The 12,955-nt window shown below is 42.6% G+C and overlaps 1 protein-coding gene and 1 pseudogene across 2 annotated transcripts in view; one reads left to right on the top strand and one right to left on the bottom strand.

The window, feature by feature from the left end:
- COL8A1 (collagen type VIII alpha 1 chain) overlaps positions 1 to 12,955 on the top strand; it is a 172,196-nt gene that overhangs the window by 141,280 nt on the left and 17,961 nt on the right. The window lies entirely within an intron of this gene.
- On the bottom strand, positions 9,971 to 11,802 carry LOC136379712 (60 kDa heat shock protein, mitochondrial pseudogene; annotated as a pseudogene).

Raw genomic sequence — 12,955 nt, 5'->3', positions numbered from 1 at the left:
AGGCTCACCAGCTGGAGCGGGGGATCACCAGTTTGAGCATGGGATCACCGATGGCATCCCATGTTGGTTGGCTTGAGCTCAAAGGTTGCTGGCTTGAAGTCCAAGGTCACTGGCTTGAACCCAAGGTTGCTGGCTTGAGCCTAAGGTTTCTGGCTTGAACAAAGGGTCACTGGCCTGGCTGGAACCCCCTCGGTCAAGGTATGTATGAGAAGTAATCAATGAACAACCGAAAGTGCCACAACTATGAGTTGACGCTTCTCATCTCTCTCCCTGACTCTCTCTCTCAAAAAAAAGTGTTTTTCTGGAGGAGGAGCCCAGTGAAACTACTGTCACTCATAAATACTTTCCAGTGGTTTCTTAGATCACCTGGCTGTTGTCTAGCCGAGTTCACATGCCTTTTTTTCTTAAGTCAGGAGAGAAGTTTACAAAATCCAAAATGTGCCTTTAAAAAGAGCAGCCTGATAAATAAACTGTGGTACATCCAGACATCCAGACAATGGAATATTTTTCAGCACTAGAAATAAATGAGCTAAGAAGCCATGAAAAGACATGGAGGAAACATAAATGCATATGAGTGAAAGAAGTCAATCTTAAAAGGCTACATACTGTATAATTCCAACTATATGTATGACATTCTGGGGGGGGGGGGAACTATGGAGACAGTAAAAAGATCAATAGCTGCCAGGAGGAGGGAGGTCTGAACAGGCAAAGCACAGAGGACTTTTATAGACTAAAACTATTCTTCAAGGTACTACACTGGTGGATACATATGACTATACATTTGTCATAAACCATTGTATTTAAACCACCAAAGATGAATCCTAATGTAACATGGACTTTGGATGACAATAATGTGTCTATGTAGGTTCACCATTAGGGATGAACCCTAATGTAAACTATAGACTTTGGATGACAATAATGTGTCTATGTAGATTCAAACAAATGTGTCACTCTGGTGTGAGACGTTGGTAATGAGGAAGGTCGTTTTGTTCAATTTTTCTGTAAGCATAAAATTGCTCTAAAAAATAAAGTTGGAATAAATTGAAATTATATATAGATAGATAGATATAGAGATAGCTATAGAGATAGAGATAGAGAGATATAGATAATAGATATAGTTTTTCTTTTTTTGTATTTTTCCCAAGTTAGAAGTGGGGAGGCAGTCAGACAGACTCCTGCATGCACCCAACAGGGATCCACCTAGCATGCCCACCAGGGGGTGATGCTCTGCCCATCTAGGGCATTGCTCCATTGCAGCTGGAGCCATTCTAGAACCTGAGGAGGAGGCCATAGAGCCGTCCTCAGAGCCCAGGCCAACTTTGCTCCCATGGAGCCTTGGTTGTGGAAGGGAAAGAGAGAGATAGAGAGAAAGAAGAGAGGGAAGAGTGGAGAAGCAGATGGGTGCTTCTCCTGTGTGTCCTGACTGGGAATCACACCTGGGACTTCCACACGCCAGGCCAACACTCTACCACTGAGCCAACCAGCCAAGGCCTGAATTGGAATTTTTTTTAAGTGAAGGGGAAGGTTTACATGGAGGTTCTCAGTGAACAATTCTAGGCAGCAGGATAGGAATGTCAAAAGCATCCTGCGGTCCCAGGGAAAGAGAAGGAACCGTGAATACACTCCTCATGATTTCTCATGGGCATCTGCTCTGTGAGGGGCAAGTCTTAGAGAGTAGAAATGTGGCCATCCTTCCTGGCAATATTTGTACTGATGGAAGCAAAGAATCCAAATATAACAATGATCTTAGGGGTACAGTTAAACTTAGTTGAACTGGCTTATTAAGGCATAGATGCCATAGATTCTTCTAGTGGCTTTAACCCAGTGTGGCTAAGGCCTCTGGAAACAGGTTATCAGATCTGAATCCTGCTATGCTACCTGCTAGCTGTGTGATGAGCTGGAGCAAGTTATTTAACCTCTTCGGGCCCGTCCAACCCAAGTTCTATATCCCCCTCATTTCTACACATGCAAAATCTGTTCAGGCTTTCAAACTTTTTCTTGTTCACAGTAAGTTCATTAAAGTGTTGCTGGCAGCATACTCGTGAACTCCATGCCATTTCTGTATTCCAAGTTCACCATGATTATCCTTGCCCTGTGGTTTCCATTTGATGCCATGGATAGGAAGGAAATTCTTAAATTGTGTTTCAAAGAAACTTTGCTGTGTCTTGAATTGGATTGAAAGCACTTTTGCCACATGGAGAACTATATTTTTAATTTGTGATGCTATTCTACGGGGCCCACTATTTCTGAGTTTAATATGTTTCCCACTCTTGGAGAGACTCTATTGAAAACTGATGAATTTTCTTTTTGGTCGTTAGTTAAAAAAAAAAAAAAAGAAAAAAATGTTTTTAAAGTCTAAACTCTTTTGGCCCTAATTTCCTTGCTGCAAAATAAATATAAAAGCATCTTCCTCCTAGAGTTGTTGGGATTGTATTAAATGAGATAATTGGTGTAAAGCACCTAGCACAGAGTCTGGCACTTAGTAAATATTTATTCAAAGTTTGTTACTCTTAATATTATTACTAATAGAATCTAGCAGTACTTAAAACATTCTAAGCCCTCATGAAATATGTGTTCAATGAATTAATAATAACAGGACTTCAATAAAACCCTGGCAATGCCAGGGTCAGAGACAATAGGTAATGCCTGGCTTTCACATCAAAGTGAGCAGGCTCTTCCAGATGTTAAGGGCAGTGGGCAGTGGAGGTCAGGAGTCCGTCAAACTATCCTCTAACAAGATTCCACTGCTCTTTAGTATATTTCCGTTCCGATTGTTATTTACATCTATATGTCTCATGACTCTGACAGAACACTAAATGCATTAAAATTCAGGCTGTTATAACTTCTATTCACGTAAGATTTTTAATTTGAGGATCTGTGTTTTAAAGTAACTTTGTAGCAACTTGAGCTATTTGAAGGAAAAGCCTCATGTAAATTGCAATACAAAACTACATGTTATGTGTTTACTCTCAAAGATCCTTTAACAGATAATGGAAAATCCCATTTTTCTACCCAATCAGAACTCAGAATCAAGCAAATAGCCAACCTTCGTGTCTCTTTACCACTGCACCCACACTGATAACTATACAGATAGATGGAGAGAGAAATGATAGATTGGAAAATGAACAGGTAGGTGGGTAGATGATAAACATATATGAAAAGGAATTTTCAGTAATGTTATCATTTGATTTTGGTAAAAACTAGAACAAGTAGAGTTCAGCAGTCAGAATCTGAATCTTATGCGGTTCCTTTAAAAAAAAGAATACAGACTATCTTTGTATGCTAATAATATGTAAGTCTAGTAATTTTTAGCCTGCCTCAGATTTCTTATGGATAACTCATATTTTTTAATGTGCTTCTGTATAAGGCCAGATGCTAATAAAGATAGTTCAAGAGTTATTTACATTTGCTATGCAACGTCTTCTATTTGCATTCCTTGCAAGTCTTGTTGAGACTGATATTAAAATAAGTTTGTTTTTTATGGATACACATCAAGGACTAGAAGGCAGAAGCAGCTTAATAACACACTGGAAGATGGAGGGAAGCCAGAGTGGGATTGTAAAAATGCTGGCAATTATCCTCCAAGTGAGTTGGTCAGCCCAACACACATAAACAGGAATTGAATGTTTCCCTGTGACTAATTTCACAGAGATGGAAACTGACGCAGAGAAGGAGTCTGAGTAGTCAGCGCTAGCCAACCCCTCTAGACTGTGAGTCATTCCAGGACAGGGACCTCATTCTCCACTCATTATTGTGTCTACGGCACCTGGCACTTGCTAAGTACTAAACAATGTTGAATGGATAGATCAATGAATTAATGAGTGAGAGCATTTCTCTGAGTTCTTTTATATCTTAGAACTCCAGTCTCAAGTAGAGCCCTGGAGTAAGATCTGGAGGTTGTTCTGCCTATAAAGGCAAATGGCCAAGCAGTGTTTTCTAAGGAAAATTTACAGAGAAAGAATCAGTAGTTGGTGTGAGGGTCCCCAGTTGTCCTTGGCACACTCCAGGCTAGGGTCATGCACAGAGATCGAGCAGGCCTGGAAGTCAGAATCCAGGAGGGGGAGCTTGCCCCTTGGCCTGCGAGGCATTTAAACCGTGTGATTAGGGAAGCGCCAGCCATTCCCTGGAGTGATCAGAGGCTAAGATAAAATAGCACAAGCACATGGCAGATCTTTGGCTTCAGCCCTCCCCTGGCCACTAAGTCGTGGCTGAGGGAAGGGCCAGCTCCTCTCCTATCTGGAAGATGGGGTCTAACCCTTGCAAATGACCAGGATTCTCATCTTAAGTGCAAATTGAAGGTGTGCTATAACCACTTTCCATGGAGGTTCACTGGAGCGCAACTCCTTTCCTGAGAGTCCAGCCTACAGGGGAGGTCTTGTTGAAGACGTTAACTCCTGTTTCTCAGTGGGGAAGCAAATTAATCACGCCATCGTGACAAAACCTTCTCTCCAGAAGCTGTTAGAGGTGCATCAGGACCAGGATAGGCTTCTTGCTTCCATCTCAGGTCTCTGACTTCCTAAGATACCTGTTGCTTTGCACCTCCATGTTGTTGTCTATCCACTCCCAGCCAGGGCGACTCACTCAGAGCCCTTCAACTGCCCTTGACACCATTCTTCTAAATTCCCTGAGACCCAGTTCCTTAGTCCCTGTTTCCCATTATAGAACAATCATTTGTCAAAAAAAGAAAGGAAGGAAGGAAGGAAGGAAGGAAGGAAGGAAGGAAGGAAGGAAGGAAGGAAGGAAGGAAGGAAGGAAGGAAGGAAGAAAAAAAAGAGAAAGAGAGAAAGAAAAAGAAATTTTAGGCACTCAGCAGATTTACTCTGGTCCTCAGTAGGGATGGGTACTTTTAATGCCACATTATTATACCACATTGATATTTCTTCCTTGCTTATAAGAAGTCTTCCTTTGAGTCCAGGGAAGAGGAAAAATTATTTGATTCATTTCCTCTCTGGCCTTTGAAGACAGTTTTTATTAGGGCTCAGATTACAAATGGGCTACTGAGGTTGCAAACACCAGGTAGGAATCAGAAATCTAAAAAAGAACAAAGGAATTAGGGATGGAGTTGGGAAAAGACAAGGCAAAGAGAAGAAATAGATACCAGAGAAGAAGGAGGAAACATACCCAGTTCAAGGAAGAAAGTGGGATCAGTTTCCTTGTATCATTCTCATACGTTTGGCCTTTGCCTTGGATTGCCATTGAGGTGGAAATGACACCTCAGCGGTTTGTGAATACTCAATAGTTTCTAGGGTGCTGATTCAAAAATGCTTGTTGAGTGGGATAAATAGGAAAACTAAAGTGGTATATGGTAATGAACTTGGTGAAATGGGTCATGGTGACACTACTCTGACTGTCTATGCATGCCATCTGGTTAGCTTCATTTTTTAAAAAGAAAAAGGAAACATAGATGAAAATAGTTCATTCTAATGGTAATTTCCATGACAGTAAGTGAAACCCCTTTTCTCTGGGGGATTCCCTCCCCCCCCCAATTCTGTTACTCTTATAGGAGATAAGCCAGAAGTATGATTCAAAATCCAGATTCTGTTATTCTTATAGGATAGAAGCCAGAAGCATAGTGTACGGCCAGTAGTGACGGCCGGTGCAGCCAGGCAGGTGCAGGGTCCCATTAGATTCGGACAGACGGTAAAGAAACAGCGGAGCCAAAACCTGGAGGGCTATTCCTTTTATTCTAGCCTCGCACCCAGCCAGTGAGTAAACACAAACACATAGGCCCCAAAACCCACTCATTCACACTCACAAACCTGCCGACACATCCGGATTTCCCAAGAATCAAACGCCCCCACCAGTCTTACTCACTTCTGGTTCCCCAAATGCACAACTTTTTCCTCCTCATCTCTACACAAACTGGCTTCTCCTTCAGCACTCTGCCATCTTGGCTGCCTTCTTTGCAAAAACATGGCCTCTTTCTTCTCCTTTCTCCTTCTTCTTAAAACACTTTGCCATGAAAACCCCTCCTTCGGCACACATTACCATAACAAAGCCCTTTCCCAATCAGGAAGGTAATTAGCAGTTTCACCTGAGCAGCGGCCATTCATGTGGGCAGCGACCATTTTTAACAATAAAAGTGACCAACTCAGAAAATACAAATTTTACACTAATTTGCCCAACACCTAGCGATGCTGAGTGGCTTCCCCAAGGCCACAGAAGCAAGGGCCAAGCTTTGGACAGACGCTCCTGTTTTCCAATACTCAAGGCTATGACTGTGAGAAGAGAAAACTGAACCTCATCGGATGTTCTGTTCTAGGGCAGACACAGATGAAATATAAGATTCAAATGAATTAATAAAATGCAAAATGTTGGGGAAATAAAAATAAATTGTAGACTACACAAAGTTGAACCGGTTGCAGGACAACCAATCTTTAATCTCTTTGCTATTAGGGTGGAGAACAAATTTTTGTTCTGCGCCTCTAGATTTCAGATACGCTTTCTATTTATTATTTATAAATTTCAATATATATATATATATTTTTTTTTTTTTTTTTTGGTATTTTTCTGAAGCTGGAAACGGGGAGAGACAGTCAGACAGACTCCCGCATGCACCCGACCGGGATCCATCCGGCACGCCCACCAGGGGGCGATGCTCTGCCCACCAGGGGGCGATGCTCTGCCCCTCTGGGGCGTCGCTCTGTTGCGACCAGAGCCACTCCAGTGCCTGGGGCAGAGGCCAAGGAGCCATCCCCAGCGCCCGGGCCATCCTTGCTCCAATGGAGCCTTGGCTGCGGGAGGGGAAGGGAGAGACAGAGAGGAAGGAGAGGGGGAGGGATGGAGAAGCAGATGGGCGCTTCTCCTGTGTGCCCTGGCAGGGAATCGAACCCGGGACTTCTGCATGCCAGGCCGATGCTCTACCACTGAGCCAACCGACCAGGGCATAAATTTCAATATTTAAAGGACTACAAGGCTAGTTCACACAGGCTGAACTGGGCCTCTGTAGAATGTAAAAAATTTTCCCAATGAGAGGAAAATTACTGAAAAATGCTAAGTTTATTTTCTGACCATATTTCGTAGACAATTTTTTCATTGTTCACAAAGCTCTCTTGGAGTGTAGCTAAGAGTTTCTGAGGAGTGGTAAGTTTAAAGGAAAGGAGAGGAAAATTTCAGTAAGAACCAAGTGGTTCCCCCCACCACTTTATTCTGAAACGGAACCATCAGAGGGTAGCTAACAGAAATATACTTAAGAAGCATTCATTTCTCCCCAGGAGGGCTCTCCAAGAGTTTTGTTGCTACATAAGAGAAAGTCATAAACCAGTGGGAAGAGAAAGCAAAAATAATAATAATAATAATGTCTGGGGGGTTGCCTTGTGTTAGAAAGTGAGCAGGTGGTCAATACATGTCCTTGGCTGGTTTCCATAGCAAGGAGACAGAAATTCACAGCAAAGATGTGACTTACAAAACAGGCCATCACAAGAGAAAAAATCATGGAACTTTTCAAAGTGCTGTTGACGAGTTTACATGAATATGAAATGATAAAATGCTCATCTCTCCTCCTCTTCTCATCACCCATCCAGTTTCATGTTAATACTTAACCTCCACAACCTATTGCCTAACTCCTTCCAGTCTCTAAAATGATTAAAACAGGGGGGGGAAAAAAAGCTTAGTCCAGAGAGAGCCAAAGACGGTGAGTTTTTAGACAGAAAGTAATATTAGCGATCATTTAGTCCAATCCACTGGGCTTTACAAACCAGGAACTGGAATCTCAGAGATTACTTTTATAAAGGAACAGAACGTCAGAGTTTTCACTTGAGGTCTAAAGTCCTAAACTGAATGGTAAGACTGGACTGAGAAAAATGCCTCCATGATCCCATCAGTCCTCTCAAGCCAAGCCTAGAAAAGCCATTTGGAGTAGCCATACAGAAACACCTTAAAACACCCTACGATAAATGACAATTATCACCAATCTCAAGATTATTTTACTTTTAACCAACCCTTCCCTATTCTTTAAAAAAAATTTTTTTTTAAATAATAAAAAAAGAACACTGTTTTTTCATCCTTAAGGAAGAATGGCTATTATGTAGGATTTTCCATTCTTGTGAGCCAGCAACAGACACTGGGACACAAAATCAAGAGAATGAGAATGAAAATAATAGACAGAGAGTAACGTTGATTCAGTGTTTGGAAAACGTGACGCTCTCTCTCTGCCTTCACACTTTCCAACATCTTACTTTAACGTTCAGATAATCAGGGAGGGGACGGGATGGAGACGGGGTGCCACTCATATATTTGTTCAACAGCATTTATGAAGTCTACTTTGTGCACAGTTATGAGCTAGGTGCAAAGAGAATTCTGAAAGATGAAGGCCTGATCCTAGTCCTTCAGACAATTGAGAGAACCCTTGTAGGGGGTTTCCTGCCTGACAACCAGCTCCTAAAATGTATCACCAAAAATTCATGTTATGGGGATTGTCCAGCAGAGGAAGGAGGGATGTGGAATATATCTTGCCATTCATCTAAATCAGGGGTCCCCAAACTACGGCCCGCAGGCCGCATGCGGCCCTCTAAGGCCATTTATCCAGCCCCCGCCACACTTCCAGAAGGGGCACCTCTTTCCTTGGTGGTCAGTGAGAGGAGCATAGTTCCCATTGAAATACTGATCAGTTTGTCGATTTAAATTTACTTGTTCTTTATTTTAAATATTGTATTTGTTCCCGTTTTGTTTTTTTTACTTTAAAATAAGATATGTGCAGCGTGCATAGGGATTTGTTCATAGTTTTTTTTATAGTCCGGCCCTCCAATGGTCTGAGAGTCAGTGAACTGGCCCCCTGTGTAAAAAGTTTGGGGACCCCTGATCTAAATTATCTAAAAACAGACACTGGCAGCCAAAACAGTTTATGTGGTATTTTGGATGCACGGTTACTATGTTGAACTAACTACAAAAGCAGCACACACTGAATTGTGTCAGTTTTTTTCGGATACAAAACTCAATGTAGTTTTGAATTATGCAAGGGTCTGCGATAGAAGGGGACAAGGGGACTTGAATCTTTCAGACACAAGTCTTAGGACATGGTAAATACTAAATAGGTGCTAACTATAGCAATATTATTATTATTATTATTATTATTAGTCAAGTCTACAAAAATAGTACAGAAAGGTCAAGCTTCTAAAAAAAAAAAAGAAAGAAAAAAAGAAAGCGATTATAAACTGATTACTTTTCTGACCTAAAAGTTTACAGCTATTATTACTTGTGAATTTTACTTCCTTTAGCAGGAAAATATAACCAAAGTTCTGCAGCCTCTCCCACAAGGCCAGCCCTCTGCTATCACCTCCCGGAGGAAATGTCTTTGGTTCTCTGAATTTCAAAGCCAAAGCTCTTTCCAGTCAAAACAAAAACAGGCCACTGAGTGGTTGGCTCGCTGAAAGAAGGGAAGCCAGAAGCTTGCGTATGATAAGCAGGTGGGACTCGTTGCACAGGGAGACTAGACGTGGGAACGCAGACACAGTACTCGTTACCCACTTGCTACAAACTAACTTTATCTCACCTGTCTTTGAAATTTCAACCAAAGAGATAATTGGGCAACTTAATTTTCACAATAGGTCTGGAGCAGAGGGAAGACAAAAATGATTACTTTTTTTTTTTTTAATTTGGAACAAATTTTTATTACACAAAGGTCACATAATTGGATATTTCTCTACTTTGTACACAATTATTCTTACTCTCCACAGAAAGGCTGCTTCTTAACCTCTCATCGGGTGATGGCAAGCACTAAAATCCTGATTTTAACAGAATCGTAGTAAAAATGCCTCAGTGATTTAAGTTGAAAGCAGCACGTTGGTACATGGCTCTTGCACTTAGTTATCAGGAATGTACAAATGTATTTTTATTCAAAAATACAAAATAAATTATCTGTAGGCATGGACAATGACAGCAGTAAACCATTGTATGTTGTCAACAGAAACCAGTAACTGATTGTTATTTGTGATTTTCTTGCATCAGCCAGCCTTTTCTTCAGTCATTTCCTTAATGACTTCTCTGAAGTTATAGGTGAGGAGCACTGCCTCGAGCTTCCTCTCACAGTTCTCATTCCTAATGATAAAGCACTATTCTGAGGTTAGAACATGCCACCTCCCATGCCGCCTCCCATTCCTCCCATCCCGCCCATTGCAGGCTCTTTCTCCTCCTTAGGGATTTCTGTGACTACACATTCTGCTGTTAACAGCGAGGCCACTCCAGCAGCATCCAATAAAGCAGTTCTTACAACCTTAATTGGATCAATGATTCCTTTTTCCATCATAGTCACAAAAGCATAGCATCATAGCCAACTTCTGAGGAACTCTGCAGAACTTTCTCAACTATCAACGATCCCTCAGCACCTGCATTCTTAACAATAGTCATTGCAGGAATTTTGAGTGCTTTTTTTAATAATTTCTATATTAATTTTTTGATCTTCATTAGTTGGAGTTAATGGCTCCAAGGCTGGAATGCACCGAAGCAGGGCACAAACCCCTCCCAGAACAATGCCTTCCTCAACAGCCACTCTTGTAGCATTGAGGACACCTGTTACTCTGTCTTTCTTTTCATTGACTTCAACATCGCTTGCCCCACCAACCTCCAGCACAGTTACTCCATCTGAGAGTTTTGCCAGACGCTCATTTAGTTTTTCCTTTTCATATTCACTAGTGGGGATATCTAACTGCTTGATGATTTCTTGAATACGTTTTTCAATTCAAGCCTTGTCACCTTTTCCTTTCAGGAGCATGGTATCATCTTTGGTCACAATGACCTCTCCAACTTTTCCTAAGTCATGAGGCTAACCATCTTCAATTCTTTTGCACCACCAATAGCAATAGCCATGTCTTTAAGCTGGACCTTTCTATTATCACCAAAACCTGGAGCTTTGACTGCTACAACTTGAAGACCAACTTTTAGCCTATTCAAAATAAATGTCCCTAGAGCTTCTCCATCAACATCTTCAGCAATTATGACCAAGGGCTTATGGTGAGCATTGGCAATTTCAAGAGCAGGTACAATGGACTGAACACTAGAAATTTTCTTTTCACTCAATAGAACATAGGCATCTTGGAATTCACATTTTTTACCTTTTGCAGTATTAATAAAATATGGAGAAATATAACCTCGATCAAACTCCATGCCCTCAATAATTTCTAATTCATCATTCAGTGTTTTTCCATCCTTTACTGTAATGACGCCCTTTCTTCCAACCTTTTTCATCGCATCAGAAATGATGTTGCCAATTTCTTTGTCTCCATTTGCGGAAATTGTAGCAACCTGAGCTGCTTCTTCGGGGGTTGTCACAGGTTTAGACTGCTTCTTAAGTTCAGATATTACAGCATCAACAGCTAACATCACACCTCTTCTGATGTCCACTGGATTAGCATCTTTACTGATCTTTTCAAAGCCCTCCTTAGCAACAGAGAACGCCAGTACAGTGGCAGTGGTGGTACCATCCCCAGCCTCTTCGTTTGTGTTATTGGCAACATCTTGCACAAGTTTAACGCCAATATTTTTATATTTATCTTTTAAGTCAATGGACTTTGCAATGGTCACACCATCTTTTGTTACTTTGGGACTTTCCCAGCTCTGTTGAATAATCACTGTTCTTCCCTTTGTGCCCATAGTAACAGCCACAGCATCAGCTAAAAGATCTACACCTTGAAGCATTAAGGCTCAGGCATCTGCACAAATTTTACATCTTTGGCATCAGCCCGAGTGAGGTGAGGAGCCGGTGCCCTGGACACTGGCCTAATCTGGGGAAGGATTCTCTGTAATCGAAGCATTTCTGCAGGGCAGCGGCTGGGCATGCGAGCGGCGAGGAAGGCCGAGGGCAGCGAGTGAGGGCAAATGATTACCTTTTAATTCTTCAAAAACAGGACTGCAAGAAAGTAAAAGGTTGTGGAATATGTGCTCATAATCCCCTCTAGTGCTACTTGTCCTCTTCCTCATCATCGTCCTGGTCTTTGTTCTTCTCCTCCTCCTTAAATAGTAGCTAACACTTACAGAGTGCTTATAATATCTAGGCACTTTTCTAAGCATTTTACTTGTATTAATTCCCTTAATCTCAACAACCTCACAACACAGGTAATGTTATCATCAGCCCCAATTTCTCGTGAGGAAATGGAGGCACAGAGAGGTTAAGTCAGGAGTCCCCAAACTAAGGCCTGCGGGCCACATGCGGCCCCCTGAGGCCATTTATCCACCCCCCGCCGCACTTCTGGAAGGGGCACCTCTTTCATTGGTGGTCAGTGAGAGGAGCACAGGATGCATCCACATTCTGTGCTCCTGGAGTACTGTATGTGGCGGCGGCGCTCACGTACAGTACTACTTCCGGTGATGCGGGTCGCACACGTCACAGCTCCAGAAGTACTTCATATCTCTTGTTACAGCTAGCAGTGACAATATGGAACCGGACATTGACCATCTCATTAGCCAAAAGCAGGCCCACAGTTCCCATTGAAATACTGGTCAGTTTGTTGATTTAAATTTACTTGTTCTTTATTTTAAATATTGTATTTGTTCCCATTTTGTTTTTTTACTTTAAAATAAGATATGTGCAGGCCCTGGCCGGTTGGCTCAGCGGTAGAGCGTCGGCCTGGTGTGTGGGGGACCCGGGTTCGATTTCCGGCCAGGGCACATAGGAGAGGCGCCCATTTGCTTCTCCACCCCCCCCCCCCCTCCTTCCTCTCTGTCTCTCTCTTCCCCTCCCGCAGCCAAGGCTCCATTGGAGCAAAGATGGCCCGGGCGCTGGGGATGGCTCCTTGGCCTCTGCCCCAGGTGCTAGAGTGGCTCTGGTCGCAGCAGAGCGACCCCCCCCCCCCCCCGAGGGGCAGAGCATCGCCCCCTGGTGGGCAGAGTGTCGCCCCTGGTGGGCGTGCCGGGTGGATCCCGGTCGGGCGCATGCGGGAGTCTGTCTGACTGTCTCTCCCCGTTTCCAGCTTCAGAAAAATACAAAAAAAAAAAGATATGTGCAGTGTGCATAGGGATTTGT

Source organism: Saccopteryx leptura, chromosome 8 (genome assembly GCF_036850995.1).
Source record: "Saccopteryx leptura isolate mSacLep1 chromosome 8, mSacLep1_pri_phased_curated, whole genome shotgun sequence".
Taxonomy (NCBI): Eukaryota; Metazoa; Chordata; class Mammalia; order Chiroptera; family Emballonuridae; genus Saccopteryx; species Saccopteryx leptura.
The sequence above is the reverse complement of the archived record's forward strand: the minus strand, read 5'-3'. Positions and strand labels throughout refer to the sequence as shown.